The 12,059-nt window shown below is 36.4% G+C and overlaps 1 pseudogene; it reads left to right on the top strand.

Annotated features, from left to right (window-relative positions):
• Window positions 1-9,231: 9,231 nt before the first annotated feature.
• Window positions 9,232-9,609, top strand: LOC148874973 (heavy metal-associated isoprenylated plant protein 47 pseudogene; annotated as a pseudogene).
• Window positions 9,610-12,059: the final 2,450 nt, after the last annotated feature.

Below are 12,059 nucleotides of genomic sequence, written 5' to 3'. Positions count from 1 at the left end.
GTAAATTTCTTAAAGTACCCTTATGGTTTAGCTAATTAACTAAGTGCACCCCTACTATTTGAAAATTGACTGATGCTACCCTTATTGTTGTTGAAAATGGACTAATTCTTCTTAGTCATTAACATGCGTTAACAGAGATGTCAAAAAGACTATTTTATCCTCTACTATAGGTTACTCCCTTTCCTTCTCATTTTCTTCATCATAACTACTAGAACTATTGAAACTACCGAAATGATGGATGATGACTAGATCTCAAATTTGAGTATTTCTCAAATCTTGGATCTGGTTCCTTGAGAGATCTAGGTTCCTGTAGATATGAGAATCTGAGAGAGTGAGATCTGGGTTCTTCTGATTTTTCAAGGATAGCACCGGCGACATCAGCAAAAGTCACCCATCTCTGGGGCCTCCTAAAATAACCTACTGAACTTCATCGGGCCATCGAGCCCACAGGACCTCCCTGTGCTCGTTGGAAGAGGAAGGAAAAGGTGAGGAACGGGAAAAGAAGATTTCCATTGGACCACCGAGGTCTTCATTTCCTCCTCTATTCTTCTTTGGATTGAAGAGCATCGGACCACTAAAGTCTTCGTTTCCTCCTTTGTTCTTCTCTGGATGGAAGAGGTAGGCATTAGAGCCCACATGTCGGCCAATGCCTCGTGTTCATTGCAGGACCTCCCTGTTCTCGTCAAAAGAGGAAGACAGGTAAGAAACAGGAAAAGAAGATTTTCGATGAGGAGCGGTGATGTGTCTGCCATCGAGAATCTATCCATTCATCTCTTCAATAGCATCCTCATGAACTGCTCATCACAGAAAATGACTTGTGCCTGATTTCTCGTGCTCATGTAAGATTTTGAGATGATGGGAATGATAAAGAGAAAATGGGATTTTGATAGGAGTGACAATGGGATTTTGTTAGACATTGGGTCAATATCATCCTCATGGACTGAATCCATGGAGCCGTGCTGGTTTGGAGAACGAGTTAGATGACGAGACGTCAAATTTTGTTAGTTGGAACCTTTGCTACCGGTAGACCCATGGAAGTTTCCCCCTTTTCAGACATTGGGGCATTTTTGGCCCTGATTTGGAGAGTGTGTGTGAGAGAGGAGTCAGAGGTAGAGGGGGTTAGTACAGTGGCAGGGACCGAACCAATTTTTTTGCTGTTGAAAGGTAGAAGACAATAAGGGTAAAATTGGGTTTTAAAAAATATATGTCACATTAAATGGAATATTAATGGATACAAACGGTATGGGTAGAGCTAGTCAACTGTCAGAAATAGTAGGAGTAGCGTCAGTCAATTTTCAAATAGTAGGGGTACACTTAGTCAATTAACTAAACCATAAGGGTAGTTTAAAAAATTTACCCTTAATTTTATCAAAGTAAATTTTATTTCTAAAATCGAGGTAAAGCCTAATATATTTAAACTTGTTAGTTATTACCTCGATTTTCAATATATTTATACACTCTTATCAAACAATTGCAAAATTAAATTGGACTGCATTAATGCACTAGTTCAGCATTTGCACCGTAAACAACAAATGGAACCTAAAAATGAAATCCATATAGGAACCCATCATATATAACAACATCAATTAAGAATCGCAGTTGGGTTCTAACTTATACAACCCCCAGACCCTCTATTCTTCCTAAAATCCAGCTGACGAATTTGTCAACTTATGGCCCTTTGGATGCTTTCTTGGACCACCTCTAGATATGGAATATATGAATAGTTGCCATTAATGGGTCAAAGATAATTCCATTGTAGCTTAAAATTATCATAACTTGAGTGTATCATCCTATTTGCATTTATGGGAACAATTCCCTCCACAGTCCACACCATGGCTTCAAGACCCCGTTCGCTTTTCGGTAATTTACTTACCCGGGTAAATGCAATTACTTGGGTAAGTTTTTCTTGGGAAACAGTTACCTGGGTAAGTGCATTTACCCGTGTTCTTTTATTTTTCAGGTAAATAATGTACCATTTTAGTCATAAAAATCCATTATTGAAAATGGCATTTTTGTCCCATTCAAGTGTTAACAACTTTCCTCATAGGTGGGAAAGTTATTTATACACCTAGGAGATGGGTATCACTTACCAAGAAAATAAACTTTTCCTGATCCCCACATTAATCTGAAAAATGAACATGGGATTCTTGGTCAATGGGAACCGAAATCCCATTGACCAACTTTCCCCTCTCAAAATCCAAAAAAGGAATGCCCCCCAAGTTCAACCTTCAGCTCCCACTTTAACGTACCCACTCTCAACATCCATAAAGTCGGGGTTGCCTCTCCTTCCCCCTTTCTCTTCATTCAAAGTAGGGACTGTTCAAGACATTAGGCTATATTTGGTTTTAAGGAAAAGGTAGGGAAAGGAAGGGAAATGTAAGAAAATCTATACAAGGTTTGTAAAGGTTTCCCTAACTTTTCCTTCCTTTCTCTACTTTTTCCTTCAAACCAAATATAACATTAAAGTTGCAAACGCCAAAGAGGGCAACGTGGCCCATTCTCTAGCCTAATCATCTAATGTGTTTGGAATCCGATGCTTTTCACCAAATAATGACACGTCAAATGTGATTTAAATGCAGTTCATTTTTTTCTTTCCTCTTTTTTTTTTCTTTTCTAAATGAAAGCCCATAGGCAAATTTCATTGCAACATATCATCCTTACTACATGATATAGAAAATCCAGAATGTCTTAAATATAGTAAAAGCCCTGCATTATTGCATATTTAGCATTTAGCATAGGGATGGTGATGAGGGTCAATCTGCACTAGTGATGACAGAATCTGTAAGAAGAAACACGTCAGAGAGCCCAGGGGATGACCTGAGTAGCGGACTCCAGTGGCTCAAGTTAGCATTGAGGTGACCAAGTAGGTGAAAATTAATGGGCAAGAAATCAAAGCAGAGAGCTGAGCTAATGTGGGTGAGAGATCACCCTTATGTATGTTTTGAGGCTCGGTTGTGGTGTGCCTAGCATGTCCGGAGACAATAGGGCTTATTCCATTGCTTATGGAGCACGCCTGTATAGTGTCGTGCTGCCCTTGTTCGGTTCCCTGCAAAGCAAAGGTAGGTCGGCATTTGGAGCCGTCATAGTGGACATGCTCCTCGGACCCATAGGCCGATCTTCGAAGGAACTCTTAAGCAAGGACAGAGTTCATTAAGGCCTCATGAACTAATCTGTTGAGGGGCATTCAAGCGAGGTCGTGCCACATGTGATATGTCCAGTGTTGCACCGAGATTGACATGGGAATCAGAACCTTGTATTAGGATTCTGAATCAGCAAGATGAAAGAACAGATTCATGGACATTCTTTAGAAAAGTATAAACTATTAATCAGTAGTTTTGTTGACTCCAGGAGGGTGGGCCTTGGCGCAATGGTTGGGTCTTCCCATTAAGACATGGGTGACCAGGTTTCAAATCTTGGAAACAATTTCTCTGTATGTGCGGGGGTAAGGCTTTGTACATCTGTATGCACAGGGGAACTACATGCACTGGACTGCCTAGCTTACCTACCTTGGCACCTAGCTTACCTACCTTGAACAGCCTTTGACAAACTTACAAACTTGAGTATTTGACACTGATATGAAGGTTTTTGGGTTGATTTCAAATCCAGTAAGCCAGTAAAGGCCTCATTCTCTGTAACCCCATTTTCAGACATGCAGGATATAATGGAATTTATGTCCCGATGCTTGGTGATGATCTCGAGGAATTCTTTACAGTTTACTCGTCCTGACCAGTTACTCCAGGATAGGAAACTCTATGTTCTTTTAGCAAAGTGTTTTTTTTTTTTTTTCAATACTTAGAAAAGCAATTTCTCTTTTATTGATTTTACCATATTTTAGTTCATTTATTAGGATTTGGTTACCATAGATTGTTTCTCTTCTTGATACCAAATTAAGACTAGCAGGGGAGCCCTGCTTTGCAGGGGCGAAATAGAATAAAAAACAGACAAAACTATTTGGTTTCTTAGAAAACTTGTTAAAATCAATTTTAAGTTCTTGATTTGTTCCATAAAATCAAGTTTGAAGTGTAAGAGGGGCAACATAGAAAAAATGTTAAAATGGATTTTGATAATTTCAAGCTAGGACTCTTCATATTATTTGATAATTTGATTATACTAATTTATGAGAATTCTTGGCCAACATATACTTATTATATGATAGTTTATTGGTAAATTAGTGGAAATTAGTTCTATTATATAATTTCTACTAATTTTTGGTAATTTCTATTATATACTAATTTCTTGGTAAATATATACTAATGTATTATATTTATTATATGATAGTTTATTGGTAAATTCTAGTAACTTATCGATTTTATGGAATTTAGTGGCTATTTTTGGACATTTCTACTAATTTATGATAATTTTTGGCAAATTATTTTAATGTATTTAGGATTATATTATTTGATAATTTCAAGTAATTATCATCCTAAAGTCTACTAATTTGTGATAATTTATTTTGATTTTTTTTAGTATTTTTTATAAATATTGGTAATTTATGTCTAATAATGGTAATTTCTTTTAATTTATATTTGATAATTTTTATAATTATTTAAAAATTTTTGTTGTTACATTATTTGGAAATTTTAGATATAATAGTTATAAATTAAAAAAAAAAATCAAATAGCAATATTTTTAACTTACAACATGTTACAACCTTCAAAGCACAAAATCTATAAATGTAAACCAAAGCAATTCAAGGTTCAAAGTATCAACGCGTATCAGCCCGTATCGGATAATGCGTATCGTGATGGTGGCTTCCCGATATAACCCTACAAGGGTTGAATTGGGTTAGCCACTGGTTCAAAGGTTAAGTAAAATATAAAAAAAGCATCAACACAGGACGTATCGGCCCATGTCGATATTTAGAACCTTGAAGCAATTCATTAAGCCAAATGCAAATAGCATTTTTAACTAACATTATGTAACAATCTTCAAAGCACAAAACCCAAAAATTTAAACCAAAGAAATTCAATAAGCAAAAAAACAAACATTATTTTTACTGATTTTTGTTAACATTATTTATTAAATATTTAATTATTAACAACATTTATCAATAATATCAAGTAATTATAATATTTTATAGATAATCAGTAATAATAGTTCTAATAATATTATTTATTTATTTTTAATATAATGGTAACTACTAAATTTATGAATAGGATTTATTAACAATATTCATTAAATTAATAATTACCAAAATTAAGTTAAATTAACAATATTTATCAGTAATTATAATATTTTTGTAAATAATCAATAACAATACTTTTAATTATTTTTGATATAGCAATAATTACTAAATTTATTAACAGTATTTATAATTTTAATTTAAAGTAAATATCTATTTATTAACAATAATTATAATAACAATAATTATTAATTATAATCACTAATCTTATTAATTATTTATAATAACAATACTGATGGGGCGGTTGCTATTACCAACCACCCCATGAGTAATTAAATTACTGCCATTTGGAGAAAGGGGAGACCACCCTTTTCGTATATATATGGAAAAGACTATATATACAATATATCATCTTAATTTTAGGACCACTATTTGGTGTAATGGTAAAATGTCACGCTGTTAAGCATGCATGAGAACCTGAGTTCAAGTTTGAGACTAGCCACTTTGTGTAAAGAAATGCCAAAAGTCAGGCCCATATATTGTGGTCCTACAGTCAGTTTGATTGAAGGGGATCGATAGAAAATAGATTGATGTAAGATAATTGGATTTTGTAATTTAAAGGGGTAAGGAATTTAATGGATAAAGGTCTTGGTGTATCTTTAGTGTCTAGGGGTAGATTAATAATTATGAGATCCAAGTAGCTTTTTTGTGGTTTAAATATCAACTGGACTCTATATTGTGGTCAAATGGATAAATTACTCACATTTGCCCAAATACTATAAGATATGAGGGGCTTATTGCAAGCTGCAGATGAGAACACTTCAATTGCTGAGCTTTTTGCTAAACACCAGAAAGTAAAATATGGTTCTTTAAATGCATCTCATATGTTACCAATAAAGTTTTGGGATTCGGTCATTCTCTTTTCTCTCATTTTATTTTAGGCAAGTTATGACTGCATTATTTAAATTGCGAATCCTAAGCTGGTTTGGATCTTTTTCAGGAAAAATCTTGTAATTATGTTGTGAATCTTATGATTCACTGTCCTTTTAACCATTGCTCTATGCTCTTTTTACCAGCGTTAACTATTAACTTTAAATGGGTGATGTTTAGAGATAAGAAAAGTTGATTTTTTATCAGGAATTTATTGAATTATTGGAGTATGGGATGCTTTGATTATTCTGAACCCACAAGAGAGCCACCGATCTCATCTATTGGGATGGTGATTTAATTAAGTTAATCACAACCCAGTTGATTATATCAAGTGATTAGTTTATTTGATTTAGAAAGGGAGGGAGGGTCCGAAGGGATGTTTTTGTATTAAAATAAGTTTATATACATGTTATATTATTTAATATATAGAAATATAATGTTTTACATATGATGACATTGGCCCAGAATCAGGCCCGGGCTGGACCCGTATAAATCTGGGCTAGGACTTATGATTCAGGCCTGAAACCCTGGGCTGGGCCGGGCCCGAGCCTAAACTATTACCCTTATCATAAGTACAAAGCCTGGCCCAGCCCGGCCCATGATCAACCCTACTTGCAATTAGTTTTGTTCACAATGAGCAGTTAAACAAACGCCACTGCAAACACTTACTGGTGTCTCCATAAAATCATTTCCAAGTCCTTCCCATGTTCTAAACTATTAGTAATTTAAGGAATTTATTGGATGGGTCTAATTTTCTAAAACAATTGAATCCACCGATCCTTTTAATCGCTTTGCTTCTTTGGAAACTAGAGTCCTTACATTAATCATTCAGTTATTCATTGTAACAGGTAACTTAATTTCTCCCAACCAATAGTCTACCTAACAACATTATCTTCTTTCAGGCATCCAACTGTTCAAATGGCTAAGAGTGATTCAATTGACATCAGACCACCAAATAGTGGTTACATTCAGACTCCAGGAATGCCACCAAATAACCAATGGAAGGACTTCGAAAGAACAGATGAATGCTTGAATTCTTCTTTTGGAAACAATCTGCAAAACCAAGCTAGTTTTGGAAGATGGATGAACTGCATAATGGCTAACTCCCCAGGATCAATTGGAAGATGTGTTATGTTATTTGGCAAATTGAATGTTTCTAAATTCCTTGTACTTTTTATATCTCAATTGAATATTCTATGGATATTATAAAAATTATTTTTTTAAATTAATAGATTTTTCTTTAAATTATAATTTTTATTTAAGTTGTTTTTTATGCATCAATTGTTATGAGATTTGTATTCAACAGGTATTAAAATGAAAAATCTTGGAATTAAGGTTTAGGTACAAAAAAAATTGATGGAATTAACCTGATATAAAAATAAAAAAAAAGAAATATCAAAATCGGCAGTCATGTAGCCGCTGACTTAGCCATTAATAAGACCTAAGGCAGCAGTCAAATAGGATCTAAACCGGCGGTTCAGACAGCCACTTAAAAGCAGAAGCGACATTTGGCAAACTTAAGGCAGCGGTCATATAGGATTTAAGCCAGTAGTTCAGATCACCATCAAAAAGATGCAAGTGATGTTTAACAAAACTTAAGGCGGCCGTCATATAGGATCTAAGCCAACGATTCAGACCGCCATCAAAAGATGCAAGTGATGTTTGGCAAAACTTAAGGCAGCGGTCATATAACATCTAAGCCGGCGGTTTGGCCCACCACCTAAGGTGGCAATCGGAACCACCACCTTTATTGATGCTAAGCTGACGGTTTTGCTTGACCGCCGCTTTAACGTATTTTAGACCATCGCAGACCACCATCAAAGGTGGGCTGGTCTTTTCCATCTGAGCTGATAGTCGTGATCTAAGCCAGCAGTCCTAGATATATATGGTGGTCTTAAGACCGCCGGCTTTAACCATTTTTCTTGTAGTGGACTCAAAATATATATGGCGTTCCAGAAAATTTTGGGTAAGTGTTTAAGACAAGTGAATTGGTACATCCACTTAACATATCAAATTTAATGCATACGCATGCAGAATTATTTATTGGCATATATATCAATTACTGCACTCTTGCTTCCTCAGTCATGGCCTTAGGATTGGTTCTCTACATAGTACATATTGTGGTGGTCATTAAGAGTGTCAACAGTATTCAAAAATCTGATTTCAAATTTGAGACTCAACATAATCAAATATCTTATTTGAATATCTTATATATAATAATTGATAGAATTCAAATATCTTATTATACCGATTAACCGGATTCAAATTCAGATATGACTTGATTCAATTTGATAAATATATAAATTCAACAAATTATTTAATCTTATATATAATAATTAAATTATATAAATAAAATATTTATTTAATATATATATTAATTAGATTCAAATATTTAATCAAATTTAGATTCAAATATAACACCCCTAGTAGTCATGGTCCTGGGATACATTTTCAATCCGTTCCAACTTCCAATGCGAATCGAATTCGCTTTAGGGTGGTTATACTTGATACTACTTATTGTTCTACTTAATGCGAATCGAATCGACAAGAAGGGTCTCTTCTCTCTTGTCGAGGTCGAGGCGTCGAGCACAACGAACAGACGACCAGAATACCAGACCAGTCGTACTTATATAGAAATGTTATGCTACTACTACACGCACACCCTCCATAATTTAGGCTTGACACGAGGGGGAGGGATCAGAAATCAGAAGGGAATTCGTTGACTTGTTGATGATCTATTGAAATTAACTTGGATTGGACGAACATGCACGGACCCAGTCCCGGTCTTTCTGTCTTCTCCATCACTACTTCTCATATCTATCCATCCATCATCAGATTTGGTTCTATAGATCCAACCTTCCTTCACTGCTTATGTCTCCCCTACAAACCATATATAAAAATACATGCAGAACCGATAGGACATACATACTATAGGAAAGTTTACGTGCGCCTTACAATCCATTCACAGGCAGAAGATAGTCGATCGAGTTGACCTTCTCTCAAGGAATTTAACGCCGGCCGGCCGGGTTCACTGTAAGAAGCAAAACATGAAGGTATATATGTATGTAGGCATATCAGTTTCATCCATCTAATCGATGTTGTTTGTTTCTGAAAGCTTCAAGTCTAAAGCTAGGTTTCTGTCTTATACATCTGCGTTTTTATTACTTGTCTTTGTGATTCAGCAAAAGATCGTAGTCAAAGTGCAGATGAACTGCGACAAATGCCGATCCAAGGCTATGAGTATCGCTTCTGTGGCAGAAGGTGTGATTTCGGTGGCCATAGAAGGGGACGACAAGGATCGCCTGGTGGTTATCGGAGATGGAGTCGATTCTGCCAAATTGACCACCTCACTGAGGAAGAAGGTTGGGGATGCCACCATCATCAGTGTAGAAGAGGTGAAGCCTAAAGAAGACAACAAGGAAAAATCCACTTCTAAGTCCACTCCGTCTCACCAGTGCACACATCCATGCCATTTTTTTCAACATTCTAATACGATTGAAGAAGTGTATACAGTGGTTTATGACGATCCAAATCCAAACAATTGCTCAGTTATGTAATTCCTTCATTTCTTGGTTGTTTTTAATTTATACATTTTCGTCCTTGGACGACTATGTTTAATTAATCTTTATTAATGTACTCCATGACCCTGGTTGTCATGGCAGTTTTTTGTTAAAATCAAAGAGACCTTTACTTTTCCCGTCATGGTTTGATTGGATCTCCACTTACAGTCGTCCCATATAGTTTGTGCTAGCTTCACGGTGGAAGTGGTCACTGTGTCGTTTACTTTGTTCTGTTTTTTTGTTTTCTTCTTTATTTATTAGGATTTGGGAGATTGCTTATATATGGGCGAGAGTCATTTCCTCTAATGTAAAGCGGAGGCGGAAAATAGAATGAAAAAAATACTTACTTGCGGTGCAGTGTCACCTTTAGGGCATATTCGTTTTTCCTTAAATGTTTTACTTAAATTATATTGCGAAAATATTAATAATGATATTGGAAAAAAAAGAGGAAATTAATAATTTATTATTTAAAGTGTATAGTTTATATGAATGTCAATCATGAAGGTATAGGAAAACATTGAATTTAATAAATAAAAGGTCAAAATCTATTACCACTTAATCATCAAGTTCTTGAACTTAATTTTAATTCAGAAGTTAATTTTTCTAACTTAAATGACTCCTTGGACACAAAGGAATTAAACGATTTTGATATTGTATCATGGTGGAGTGAACATGGAAAAATTATCTACTTCTTGCCGCCATGGCACGTGATCTACTATCCCCTCCAATGTCTGCAGTTCCATAAAAGTTTTGTTTTAGTGTTGGTATTTGATGAAGGAAGATTTGGCCCGACCTCACAGTTATTTAACACATGGCAAAGGCAACAGCTCGGCACAAAAGCAAGCCTAAGGCACGAGCACCAAGGGGAGAAACCAGCAGTCAGAACTCCTTACTAGGGGCCCGAACTCACCCTTGGTCCCAAATCAGAAAGTAATCCAAAATGGCCTGCATGCAACAGTTCGGGTGGTAGAAGGCCTTGCATCCCTCTTCGGTTCTGGTGTTTGCAACAATAAAAGGGTGGTGGTAGATAAGGCCTTGGTATCAAATGAAGCCCTAGGCAATGGCCCAGGAGGATGTCTTAAGAGCAACCGTTTACCTTTCTCTATTTCATAGGTGGCTCTAGAGGAAAGGGAAGGGGGGAATCCGAGAAGAAGATGTAATTATTGGAATCATCCTCGGCACCGACATTGGGGAAGGGGGTCGTTTGATGGTGGAACAAATCAATTAGTTGGTGCCCTTAGACATTGTGAATGATGATCGGCAAGTGGGGCTCATGCTAGAGTCTTTTGAATTTTTTGAATTCCTCTATTGCAACATATGAGGAAATTGCGTATCCGGTTGCCGAGATTGTAGGGGTTCTAGGTTTTCCATCAGGGGAGTTAATTGAGACGCGAAACCCAGTTCATTGTGGCTTGGTCATTTCTAATGCATTCTCGAATTATGAGAGTAGGGGAAGAACTAGTATGTTGATACCAAAATTCAACAACTAATTTGGGGCCGTTTAAAGTCGCTATGGCCCCAAGAAGAGCAAAGATGCACACTAACTTGATAAGAAACCTAAGAAACTTGTTACTACCTAAAGGGGTGGAAAAGAAGGCTGGTTTGAAAGTTTTGTGCAAAAAGAAATCTAATAGGAGGGTTTGGCATGAAGTGGAGCTAGCCAAGGGGGGAGAAAATAGCTCAAGCTCTATTCCCATGCTAGAGAGTGGAGAGCTAGATGTTATAGTAGCGATGTCATAGGGTAGGAGAAAAGTAGAAGAAGAGGCGGCCACTCTGGTTCCAGACGGAGAGACAAGGGGGCAGAGGTGGGTGAATTTTGTTGATAGAGAACCAAAGGCCATAAGTTTTGTGGATAATCTACTTGAGTGAGAAATCCAAGTGGCAATGACTTGTGGGCTATTCTTTTCAGGTGGTGAAGCCCAGGTAAGAGAAGCGTTGTGAAGTTTTGAATTGACGTCGAGGAAAGATAGGGAAAGGGAAAAGGAAGGGAGTGTTAAAAAGGATGATTGGGAGAGCAATGCTTCGCTCGAAGAGGATGACATAGTGTTCATGTTCAGTGGCCTAAAGAAGAAAGCTGAGAAGTTTGATACATTATTACGTCGATGCATCAATTAAAGAAGATTTAGGGAAGGGTAAGTCGATTAGAGGCAAAGGCATGGGTGGTAGACATCGGGTTTCGAGCTAGAATGTCAGTCGCTATAGGGTGTGTAGGTTGGAGTGTTAACCCTAGGGAGAGCACAGGAAATTTTTCCTGATGTTGGTTTTTTTCTTCATGAGCAATTTGTTTTGTTGTGTGGAGTTGGGCGAGATTTTGAGCCTCCTTTTACCTGGTTTTGTTTTGGGGTTTTTGAGTCTCCTTTTCTCTCAGGTAGAATTTTGATCCTCATTGTATTTCTCCTTTCTCTCTTTGTTTTGTTTTATTTAATTTATTTATAAAAAATTAGACT

This window comes from Nelumbo lutea, chromosome 1 (genome assembly GCF_056320005.1).
Source record: "Nelumbo lutea isolate HS-2025 chromosome 1, American lotus-T2T, whole genome shotgun sequence".
In the NCBI taxonomy this organism is placed as follows: domain Eukaryota; kingdom Viridiplantae; phylum Streptophyta; class Magnoliopsida; order Proteales; family Nelumbonaceae; genus Nelumbo; species Nelumbo lutea.
Note: the sequence above shows the minus strand (reverse complement) of the source record. Positions and strands in the feature narration are given on the sequence as shown.